Source organism: Rattus norvegicus, chromosome 19, assembly GCF_021556685.1.
Source record: "Rattus norvegicus strain SHRSP/BbbUtx chromosome 19, alternate assembly SHRSP_T2T, whole genome shotgun sequence".
Lineage (NCBI taxonomy): Eukaryota > Metazoa > Chordata > Mammalia > Rodentia > Muridae > Rattus > Rattus norvegicus.
This window is the reverse complement of record NC_141552.1, coordinates 59,263,036-59,275,575: the sequence shown is the minus strand read 5'-3', so window position 1 is coordinate 59,275,575 and position 12,540 is coordinate 59,263,036. Positions and strand designations below refer to the sequence as shown.

Below are 12,540 nucleotides of genomic sequence, written 5' to 3'. Positions count from 1 at the left end.
TGAAAAGCTTGCTTGGGGGATTTTGTGGCATGATCCGTGATAACCACATCTTAGGTCCTGGTCAGATTGCTAAGCCCTATGTTCTCTGTGGCCAATAGTAGAGGAACTTTGTCTCCTGATACAAGGGCATCCTTGCTCAACTGTGTGCCCTCTGGCTGATGACTGACTTTTGCTAATCCTTATTTGGTTAAAAAATGTAGAGGATGAATTCAGTGGTTTGTAACATGTCTCTTGTCCACAGATATATAGTTTTGTCACTCCCCCCAACCCCAATCTATGAGAAGTGTGGTTCCTAATAGTGCAAGAAGGAATGCATCATGTGAAGGAGACTTCAGGGGCCTAGGAAGACAGTGCCCAACAGACGGTTCCATGGGTAGGATGCCCACTGACAGGTGGAGATGTTAGGACTGACCTGAGGGGGAGATGAAAGTACATGGTTTAGTTTCCCTTTAAGGCAGGGCTGACTCTGTGGGAGGGTTGCATTCAAGGCCTTGACCCATAGGTTGATGCCTCAGATGGGTCCACTTTGGGATGCTAGGCTGACTAACTGTCTTGTGCATGTGGTCACTCTTCTCTATGTTTTTAACCCTACCTTGATAAATTAATGCCAATGGTACCCACAAAGAGAGCGGGGTGTTTCTGAGAGAGAGAGAGAGAGAGAGAGAGAGAGGCAGAGAGGCAGAGAGACAGAGACAGTGACAGAGAGATACAGAAGGAAAGACAGAAAGAAGAAAGAGGGGAGGGTGGGGAGACAGAAAGAGAAACAGAATTCCTAATCGTCTGATAACTATCACAAGTAGACTCCTTTTCCTCTAGCTTGCAAAATCTATCCAGGACTTTAGCCTTATTTCATGGATGGTCAGCAAAAAATCTGTAAAGTCAAGACCAACCTACCCCCAGCCCCGGCGCCCCAAGCCCCTTCGGGTGCTTGACTGGCGGCGGCTCAGGAGCATTGAAGCCCAGGGTCCAACCTGGAGCTCTGGAGGAAGCACGTATTGCCGGCATTCAACAGGCGGCGCTCTTTGCTAGGTGTCAGAAGTCACGTCCTGACGCTCGCCCAGTGCAGCTGAATAAGCTGGATGCTCATCTGAAAACAAAAGGTTGCTCCCTTCCCTGGAGTGGGGGTTGACTCATCCTGTTCCTGCACACTGTTTGGAGGTAGGTACTACCCTGAGAAACCAGCAAAGGTGAGCCCTTGGCCTTGATCTCTGGAGGCACCACAAGTTCCATGGTCTGCCTCAGACAGGGTACCCAGGCCCTCCTGCAGTGCTCTCCTTCTAGGGGGCTGTCTTGAAAACAAGAGCGAGAGAAATTTCTGGGAACCGGGGTGAACACTCCAACGGAGAGAAGAGTAATGAATATTTCATGGAGGCGGCTGGAGTTATTAAACAACATTACACGCGGAGCGTGTTGGCAGGGATCTGAGACACATTTACATGAGTAAAAATAGTTGGGGGAAAAAGACCCAGGGCTGGGGCAGCATAAAGGAAATCCCAGCAGAGCCAGGATGGAAGCAGCTTTCAGTCCCTTCAGGTTCAGGTGAAGGCCTCACTTTGTACCCTCTGACCCCGTCTCCAGGAACATTCCATTCCAAACTCATGGTGTGGATAATAAGTTAAGAGCTGAGAACTGACCAAGTCCCCAGGGACTTTGATTCTCAAACTGCACAGTATGTGTGAGTGTTGTGTGTGTGTGTTTGTGGTGTGTGTGTGTGTGTGTGAGATTGTGTGTGGTATGTGTGTGTGTGGTGTGTATGTGGTGTGTGTGTATGTGTGTGTGTTTGTGTGGTGTGTGTGTGTGTGATTGTGTGTGGTATGTGTGTGTGTGGTGTGTATGTGGTGTGTGTGTATGTGTGTGTGTGTTTGTGTGGTGTGGTGTGTGTGTGTGTGATTGTGTGTGGTATGTGTGTGATTGGTATGTGTGTGTGTTTGTGGTATGTGTGTGTGATTGTGTGTGGTATGTGTGTGTGTGATTGTGTGTGGTATGTGTGTGTGTGGTGTGTATGTGGTGTGTGTGTGTATGTTTGTGTGTGTTTGTGTGGTGTGGTGTGTGTGTGTGTGATTGTGTGTGGTATGTGTGTGATTGGTGTGTGTGTGTTTGTGGTGTGGTGTGTGTGTGTGTGTGATTGTGTGTGGTATGTGTGTGATTGGTGTGTGTGTGTTTGTGGTGTGGTGTGTGTGTGTGTGTGTGTGTGTGTGTGTGTGTGTGTGTAAGGACCTCAGGCAACACTTTTCTTGTCTTAGGGAACCTTGAGAGTTAGAAGAGGCTTAGAATCAGGCCTACCCCAGGGTTCTGTCCTGGAATCTCAGATGTCTGAGCCAGGGAGAGTCAGCGCTGCAGGGAGACTGTATGCTTTGGACTACAGTGATGTGCATACACTGGGGTTCTATGACCCCTGAGCCTACCCGTAGCTGAGCTATTCCCAGACTTCATCTCTGACAGACAAGAGTAATCAAGGGCCTCTCTGTTTATCCTCTGCCCCAAGCACTGAGAATTTTGTCCCTGTCTCTTGACCTTCCCTTCAGTGCACACAACAGGCATGGGAGAGGAGGAACTCTTAGAAGAAAGCAAAGACTTAGGGAACTACCTTCAGAGAAAGCCTGGACCATCTTTTTTTTTTTTTCCGTTTTTATTTTATTAAGTTAGGTATTTCTTATTTACATTTCGAATGTTATTCCCTTTCCCAGTTTCCAGGCCAACATCCCCCTAGCCCCTCCCCCTCCCCTTCTATATGGGTGTTCCCCTTCCCATCCACCCCCCATTACCGTCCTCCCAGCAACAATCATGTTCACTGGGGGTTCAGTCTTAGCAGGGCCCAGGGCTTCCCCTTCCACTGGTGCTCTTACTAGGTTATTCATTGCTACCTATGAGGTCAGAGTCCAGGGTCAGTCCATGTATAGTCTTTAGGTAGTGGCTTAGTCCCTGGAAGCTCTGGTTGGTTGACATTGTTGTTCATATGGGGTCTCGAGCCCCCTCAAGCTCTTCTAGACCTTTCTCTGATTCCTTCAACAGGGGTCCCGATCTCAGTTCAGTAGATTGCTGCTGGCATTCGCCTATGTATTTGCTATATTCTGGCTGTGTCTCTCAGGAGAGATCTACATCCTGTTCCTGTCAGCCTGCACTTCTTTACTTCATCCATCTTATCTAGTTTGGTGGCTGTATATGTGTGGGCCACATGTGGGGCAGGCTCTGAGTGGGCGTTCCTTCAGCCACTGTTCTAAACTTTGTCTCCCTATTCCCTCCCAAGGGTATTCTTGTTCCCCTTTTATAGAAGAAGTGAAACATTCGAATTTTGGTCGGCCTTGAGTTTCATGTGTTCTGTGCATCTAGGGTAATTCAAGCATTTGGGCTAATATCCACTTATCAATGAGTGCATACCATGTGTGTTTTTCTGTGATTGAGTTACCTCACTCAGGATGATATTTTCCAGCTTCTGGCCATTATAAATAAAGCTGCTATGAACATAGTGGAGCACGTGTCTTTGTTGTATGTTGGAGCATCTTTTAGGTATATGCCCAAGAGAGGTATAGCTGGGTTCTCAGGTAGTACAATGTCCAATTTTCTGAGGAACCTCCAGACTGATTTCCAGAATGGTTGTACCAGTCCGCAATTCCACCAACAGTGGAGGAGTGTTCCTCTTTCTCCGCATCCTCACCAGCATCTGCTGTTGTCTGAGTTTTTGATCTTAGCCATTCTGACTGGTGTGAGGTGGAATCTCAGGGTTGTTTTGATTTGCATTTCCCTTATGACTAAAGATGTTGAACATTTCTTTAGGTGCTTCTCAGCCATTCGGCATTCCTCAGCTGTGAATTCTTTGTTTAGCTCTGAACCCCATTTTTTAATAGGGTTATTTGTCTCCCTGTGGTCTAACTTCTTGAGTTCTTTGTATATTTTGGATATAAGGCCTCTATCTGTTGTAGGATTGGTAAAGATCTTTTCCCAATCTGTTGGTTGCCGATTTGTCCTAACCACGGTGTCCTTTGCCTTACAGAAGCTTTGCAGTTTTATGAGATCCCATTTGTCAATTCTTGATCTTAGAGCATAAGCCATTGGTGTTTTGTTCAGGAAATTTTCTCCAGTGCCCATGTGTTTGAGATGCTTCCCCACTTTTTCTTCCATTAGTTTGAGTGTATCGGGTTTGATGTGGAGGTCCTTGATCCACTTGGACTTAAGCTTTGTACAGGGTGATAAGGATGGATCGATCTGCATTCTTCTACATGTTGACCTCCAGTTGAACCAGTACCATTTGCTGAAAATGCTATCTTTTTTTCCATTGGATGGTTTTGGCTCCTTTGTCAAAAATCAAGTGACCATAGGTGTGTGGGTTCATTTCTGGGTCTTCAATTCTGTTCCATTGGTCTATCTGTCTGTCTCTATACCAATACCATACAGTTTTTTATCACTACTGCTCTGTAATACTGCTTGAGATCAGGCATAGTGATGCCCCCAGACGTCCTTTTATTGTTGAGGATAGTTTTAGTTATCCTGGGTTTTTTGTTATTTGAGATGAATTTGAAAATTGTTCTGTCTAACTCTATGAAGAATTGGATTGGAATTTTGATGGGGATTGCATTGAATCTGTAGATGACTTTTGGTAAAATGGCCATTTTTACTACATCAATCCTGCCAATCCACGAGCATGGGAGATCTTTCCATCTTCTGAGATCTTCTTCAATTTCTTTCTTCAGAGTCTTGAAGTTCTTATCATACAGATCTTTCACTTGCTTGGTTAAAGTCACACCGAGGTACTTTATATTATTTGGGACTATTATGAAGGGTGTCGTTTCCCTAATTTCTTTCTTGGCTTGTTTCTCCTTTGTGTAGAGGAAGGCTACTGATTTATTTGAGTTAATTTTATACCCAGCCACTTTGCTGAAGGTGTTTATCAGGTTTAGTAGTTCTCTGGTGGAACTTTTGAGATCACTTAAATATACTATCATATCATCTGCAAATAGTGATATTTTGACTTCTTCCTTTCCAATCTGTATCCCTTTGATCTCCTTTTGTTGTCTGATTGCTCTGGCTAGGGATTTGAGAACTATATTGAATAAGTAGGGAGAGAGTGGGCAGCCTTGTCTAGTCCCTGATTTTAGTGGGATTGCTTCAAGTTTCTCTCCATTTAGTTTAATGGTAGCTACTGGTTTGCTGTATATGGCTTTTACTATGTTTAGGTATGGGCCTTGAATTCCTGTTCTTTCCAGGACTTTTATCGTGAAGGGGTGTCAAATTTTGTCAATGCTTTCTGAGCATCTAATGAAATGATCATGTGGTTTTTATCTTTTAGTTTGTTTATATAGTGGACTACGTTGATGGTTTTCCATATATTAAACCATCCCTGCATGCCTGGGATGAAGCCTACTTTATTATGATGCATGATTCTTTTGATGTGCTCTTGGATTCGGTTTGCAAGAATTGTACTATTTTTGCGTCGATATTCATAAGGGAAATTGGTCTGAAGTTCTCTTTCTTTGTTGGGTCTTTGTGTGGTTTAGGTATAAGAGTAATTGTGGCTTCATAGAAGGAATTCGGTAGTGATCCATCTGTTTCAATTTTGTGGAATAGTTTGGATAGTATTGGTATGAGGTCTTCTATGAAGGTCTGATAGAATTCTGCACTGAACCCATCTGGACCTGGGCTCTTTTTGGTTGAGAGACCTTTAATAACTACTTCTACTTCTTTAGGAGTTATGGGGTTGTTTAAATCGTTTATCTGTTCCTGATTTAACCTCAGTACCTGGTATCTGTCTAGGAAATTGTTCATTTCCTGCAGATTTTCAAGTTTTGTTGAATATAGGCTCTTGTAGTAGGATCTGATCAGTTTTTTAATTTCCTCTGGTTCTGTTGTTATGTCTCCCTTTTCATTTCTGATTTTGTTAATTTGGATACACTTTCTGTGTCCTCTGGTTAGTCTGGCTAAGGGTTTATCTATCTTGTTGATTTTCTCAAAGAACCAGCTTTGGGTTCTGTTGATTCTTTGTATAGTACTTTTTGTTTCTACTTGGTTGATTTCAGCTCTGAGTTGATTATTTCCTGCCTTCTACTCCTCCTTGGTGTATTTGCTTCTTTTTGTTCTAGAGCTTTTAGCTGTGCTGTCAAGCTGCTGATATATGCTCTCTCCTGTTTCTTTCTGCTGGCACTCAGGGCTATGAGTTTTCCTCTTAGCACAGCTTCATTGTGTCCCATAAGTTTGGGTATGTTGTACCTTCATTTTCATTAAATTCTAAAAAGTTTTTAATTTCTTTCTTTATTTCTTCCTTGACCAGGTTATCATTGAGTAGAGCATTGTTCAACTTCCATGTATGTGTGGGCGTTCTTCCCTTATTGTTATTGAAGACCACCTTTAGCCCGTGGTGATCTGATAGGACTCATGGGATTATTTCTATCTTTCTGTATCTGTTGAGGCCTGTTTTATGACCGGTTATATGGTCAATTTTGGAGAAAGTACCATGAGGTGGTGAGAAGAAGGTATATCGTTGTTTCAGAATAGAATGTTCTATAAATATCTGTTGAGTCCATTTGGTTCATGGCTTCTCTTAGTCTGTCTATGTCTCTGTTTAATTTCTGTTTCCATGATCTGTCCATTGATGAGAGTGGGGTGTTGAAATCTCCTACTATTATTGTGTGAGGTGCAATGTGTGCTTTGAGCTTTATTAAGGTTTCTTTTATGTATGTAGGTACCCTTGTATTTGGAGCATAGATATTTAGGATTGAGAGTTCATCTTGGTGGATTTTTCCTTTGATGATTATGAAGCGTCCTTTCTTATCTTTTAAATGAGCCCTTGGGTGAGCAACTTAGCCACACTGGGCCTCTGTGTTCTCCAATTTCTGTGAACCTTAATTGAAGGGATATCTGTTAAGTGGCAGGCACTACGACCAATGTTTGGTATACAATCTGTGCTCAGTAAATATTGGAGTCTTCTATCCTCTCTGCCAACCTGCCCAGTGACATGATTCTTTTACAAGGTTAATTCTTCTTGGCGAGAAAGGGGAAGTAGAAGGAGAAACTATGACAAATGAGTCCAAGACTGAGTCTGTTGGCTGTTCTCTGTCTGTCTCTGTCTCTGTCCCCTCCCCTCTCTCTCCCACCCCTTGAAATCCTCTTATCTCATTCCTGTGGTGCTATCAGCTTCTTAATTACTCAAGTGGTCATCCACAACCAAGAATGTGGAGAGGCAGAAATTGTGTCTATTGGGCTCATTGTGAAATCCCAGCTAGTATAATAAGCTCAGTAGATATCCATGGATGAATTCATGGAATGGGATGGATGGATGGATGGATGGATGGACGGACAGATAAATAGGTGGATGGATGGATGAATAGCCAGATTGAGATATCAATAGACTGAAGATTGATAGAAGACTGACTGGCTGGACACACAGATGAATAGACAGATGGATTGATGGATCTTGGACAGTTAGAGATTCAGCTTCGTTGTCTTAATTTTTACAACTCTATCTCTCACACACAGTGGTTTTAGGAAGAGTGTCTTGTTTTAAACCCTCTGGTTTCACCATCTTGGATAAACAGGAGAAATACCCACAGGTTACGCATCAGGCATATAAGGGTCACTATCCATCCCCAAGCCCACAAATAACTATTTCCTAGAACTTTTCTTCCTGACCATTTCGGAGGGGTGGACAAAACCTCTTGGTCAAGGGTAGATGCCAAATTCAGTCCCTTATTACTACTAGACTTGGCATCCATGTCACTTGGATGAAGTTGGTCTCTGCAACTATGAGGATTTTTGTTCATATGGTTTTTGTTTGTTTGGGTTTTTTGTTTTGTTTTGTTTTGTTTTTTGCTTGTTTTGATGCTGATGTGAAGGAGCAAAATAAAAAACCCAGGCTGCTATTACAAGGAACCATGTAGCTTGCCAGGATCAAGGTTCCAGCTGAGAGGTCAGAGTTCAGAAAGAAAGGAGCAGAGCTGGGGCATGGGATCCTTGCCAGATAATCTCCAGTACTTATCAGCATCACATCTCACCTGGAAGCCAACTGTGTATTCCAACCTGAAACCTTCAATGCATAAAGGCGGCTTCAATCTCCTGTACCAAAGGGAGCAGATTCTTGTGTCTCCACACCTTCTGTCTCGATTCTGTTTCCTTCCTTGGGGGTGCCACTGTCCCACTCCTCACACTCACCCCATTCTCTACAAGTTCTAGGGGCAGAGGCAGATCAGTGCAGACCACAGAGGCTTTGTGATGGAGAGACCCAGCTGCACTGGCAGCTAACCCCCTACCTGTGGTCAGAAGTACTGTGTGTGTTTGTAGAAATGAAGTTAGTTTCATAGAGTAGAGGGCTCCCCCAGTAAGAAAGCATGGGGACGATTGCTTAAGTACTGCAAGTAATTGCCATTGACAGAGAGAAGCTGGGGCATGGTGGTTTATGCCTATACTCCTAGCACAAGGGGACTGGGGCAGAAAGATCTAAAGTTCAGACTTATAAGCCAGTTTAGGCTATATAGCAAGGCCCTGACTGGCCAAATCAAACCCAAGTAAACTGACACCTCTAATAATGGTTGGAAGGTAGAAAGGGTGATAGAAAGGGTAAGGGCAGGAGGGCTCATGCTGGCAGCTCTGGGTAAGTCTCTTAGGAGTTTTGATGGTGTCCCTTCATTATCTGTACTTGTTTTGTGGTTACTGTGATGAAACTCAAGATCATATGAGTCCTGGATATCTTTTTAAACACAACCATTGTTCTCATTGATTGACATTTAATCACTGTACCAATTTCTGGGGCACAAAGTGAAACTCAGATATGTGGGCATGGTATGTATGCCGTGATCAGGTCAGAATGATGATGGACTCATCAATTCGGACACACCCACAGCATTTATTTATGCAAAGAATATTCACATTCTTCTCTGCTAGGTCTTTTGAATGAGTTGTTATTAACCACAGAACTTTGTGCTGTGTAGAACATCAGAAGGTATCCTCACAGCCGCACTCCTTGCTTCCTCTCTTCTCTGCCTTCGGATGTGTCCTGCAGCTGTTAAACCCCAGCTAGGTTGCAGTGTCTTTGGGAAAGATTTAGTGATCTATTTATCCATCTGAATCCTTTTTCTATGTGTCTTCTCCCCGCACGACTCTTGAAACCATACTACTATTTGACTTACGAGTTTTCTTTTCCTCCAAAAAAGTGTTAAGCATCATAATGAAGAAGGCTGTCTTCATACTATCCAGGGAACATGTGATAGAGCCCATTATTTATTGAATGGATGTGTGCACATGAGGAAGGGGAGCTGGAGAGAGGGAGAGAAGAGAGGGCAGAGGAATGGAAGGAGGGAACAGAAGCTGGGTGTGGCTGACTTTCTTCAAAAGAGATACTCATAGGCTGCTCCAAATGGGCTAAGCAGTCAGAGGTGCTCCCAAGCCAAGGTGACTAGTTTGTATCTCTCCTGATTGTCCAAATCTGAGTGTCCACAGACACTGGCCTCTGGTCCTTGGAGACCAGGATATACAGATGATTTATTGCTGGAGATCTTCTGTCTTGTATGGTTCCTTTCTTCCACATCCTTTCACCACATACTTTCTTGATCAGACTGTGACCCAGCGAGGCAGTGTTTGGCAATCAATAACAGCCATTCTCAGAGGATGGCTTTACCACATATAATGGAATGTTTCATTCACCCCAGTCACTGTTCCACCTCTGTGGTCATGCCCATGTGTATCCTCTAGCAACACCACAGACAAGACTCCCCGCTAGGACCACAAAGAGAAGGAAGTATAAGAAGGGAGGGAGATCTAGAAAGCAAGACACACACTAGAAAGTTCCCAAGAAACCCAAGGCCACTTTATCTTGGCTCACTGCTAAGTGAATATGTAACTACTTTATATATTTCAACAAAATTAAACTTAAACCTACAGAATTAGGTTTATTAATTTCTGCCAGGGCTCAATGGGGGAATAAGAATGGCCATTCATTATGGACACACAATTACTAAAGACAAAAATGAAGCCCAGAACTATTAAGTATAATAAAAATGTTGAACACTAAGGAAATTTTCATTAAATATAATCTATTCTTTATATTACTACACTTAATCCTTGCTGTCTGCTTCTCTGTTTTTCTCCAACCTATTTAATTTTATTACTTAACTTTTTATAAATGTTTCTTAATATAATTATGATTAAATATTTTGGGGGGAGAGGAGAAAGTTAGTCTCTGAAGAGGAGAAAAGTGGGAAGGAAGAAAGGAAGGATGTTCCTTTCAATTCTTATTTTCTCCATCCCTACCATGGTGAAAGATGATATTTTTTTTCTGGAAAAAGTAAGTACTAAGTAGGATTTTATTACTGAGGGCAAAGCCAGAGCAGGCGAGGACAGAGAATAAATAACAGCGAAGCCCTGATCAGCAATTACAAGCCAGCCCTTTATAGTATGCACTTAAGTAAAAGTCCACCGCTTTACTAACAGCGTCCACGAATATTTGCGTGTCCAGCCCATGTAGTTAAAAGGTGGATCTGGCTAATGTTGCTGCTTGCACTACACAAAGACCTCTGCAATCGGAACATTTGTTTCTCCAGCCAGGATGGGTTCTTGGGCTTTCTCTTACTGAGAATGGAGCCTCCCCATGCAGTTCTGCTCTCTGGTGGAAGAGTCTGGAGAGAGTATTAAGCCTGGACCACCTCAAAGGTATTTGAGAATAGAGACTAAACTGGCTTTGCGTGTCTGCAAGCAGAGGGACAGTGAGATGCTCAGTGAGCAATGAGGCCTATATAATATTTATCAACGGGTTGTGTCTTCAAGCTTCTTACTGGTCATAGCATAACTTTATTCATTTTTGTAAACCACTGTGTGTGTGTGTGTGTGTGTGTGTGTGTATGTGTGTTGTGTGTCTGTGTGTGTATGTATGTACATATAGATATAGATATAGATCTCCCCATCAGAAAGTAGTAATCACATAAATGTATATGGGTACTAAAATAGAATAGTGATTCAGCATCCCAGCCATTCACGGTTGCTTTAGTGACTGTAATTCAGAATATGAGTGTCTTGGTCCCAGGGTAGTTCATGTCAACAGTCTAGTCTTAAGCACTGCATATTCTCCTGTAACACTCTACTCTCTTCTAGCTTTCTAAAAGGAGAATGAAACTTCTATTCATAGAGCCTCCTCCAACCGGGGTCCTAGCCTCTCAACATGTTGATTTTGTAGTTGTACTTTGATAGCGATTTGACATTTGTATATAATGATTGTGTAAACTAGACTCATTGCCAAGACATGTATAAATGCTATTGTGACAGCTTTTCATTTACAGGGTCCTTTGGAAGCCAAACACTTTAGTGTTTTTCGTTGCTGTTTTTGACTGTTAGTCCTGTTTACAAAATTCTTGGCATAATGATTTCTCCCCCTAATTCTCTCTGCTGTTTGGGTAAATGCTTTCAAACTTGGGTATGTTATTAGTGCCACTGTCCTAGTTTCATTTCTATTGCTATGATAAAATAAGCTAATAAAAAAAAATCAGCTTTAGGGAAGAAAGGGCCTTTTTCAATTTACAGTTGTACATTATAGTCCACCATAGGAGGGCAATTAAAGTTGGAACTGCAAATGGTTAGTCACATCTCACTCATGGTCCAGGGCAGAGAGCGACGAATGTATGCATACCTGCTGCTCTACTCTTCTCGCCTAGGGAATGGTGCTACCCACAGTGGACAAATCCCACCTAGGCTAATATAATCAGGACAATCTCCCACAGGCAAACCTGATCTAGACAATCCCTCAATAAGATTCTCTTCCTAGGTAATTCTAGGTTGTATAAGGTTGATGATTAAAGCTAACCGTCACAGCTACCTTTTTCAAAATGTTACCATCTTCCAACCTGCTTCAATATAGAAGTGTCACTACTAGGCCTGGTCTAGATGGTGTAGGGATCACCTTATTACCGACCTCAGTGGCCCAATCTCTCTCCTTTTTTTAATTTTATTTTTCTTGTATATTTTATGTATTTACATTTCAAATGTTATGCCCTTTTAACCCTCCCCTCCCCCTGCTTCTATGAGGATGTTACCACCTTCACTCACCCACTGCAACCTCAATGCCCTGGCATTACCCTACATTGGGAAACTAGCCTTCACAGGACCAAGGGCTTTTCCCCTTATTGATGCTGGACAATGCCATCCTCTGCTACATATGTGGCTGGATCCATGGGTCCCTCCATATGTCTCTTTGGTTGGTAGTTTAGTCCCTGGGAGCTTTGGTTGATATTGTTGTTCTTCCTATGGGTTTACAAAAACCCTTCAGCTCCTTCAGTCTTTTCTCTAACTCCTCCATTGGGGTCCCCTTGTTCAGTCCAATGGATAGCTGCAACCATCCTCATCTGTATCAGTAGGGCTCTGGCAGAGCCTCTCAGGAGATACCCATATCTGGCTCTTGTCAGCAAGCACTTCTTGGCATCAGCAATAGTGACTGGGTTTGGTGGCTGCATATGGGATGGATCCCCAGGTGGGGCAGTCTCTGGATGACCTTTTCTTCAGTCCCTGCTCCACTCTTTGTCCCTGTATTTCCTCTCGTGAGTATTTGGTTCTCCCTTCTAAGAAGGAGGA

The 12,540-nt window shown here is 43.0% G+C and overlaps 1 long non-coding RNA gene across 2 annotated transcripts in view; it reads left to right on the top strand.

Moving 5' to 3' along the window:
• Positions 1-659: 659 nt before the first annotated feature.
• Positions 660-12,540, top strand: part of LOC147999478 (uncharacterized) — a 121,781-nt gene continuing 109,900 nt past the window's right edge. Inside the window, exon 1 of one of the 2 annotated variants that reach the window (XR_015643635.1) lies at positions 660-1,158. This is a non-coding gene — a long non-coding RNA (uncharacterized LOC147999478). The remainder of the gene's footprint in view (positions 1,159-12,540) is intronic. The other variant, XR_015643633.1, reaches the window with a different exon arrangement.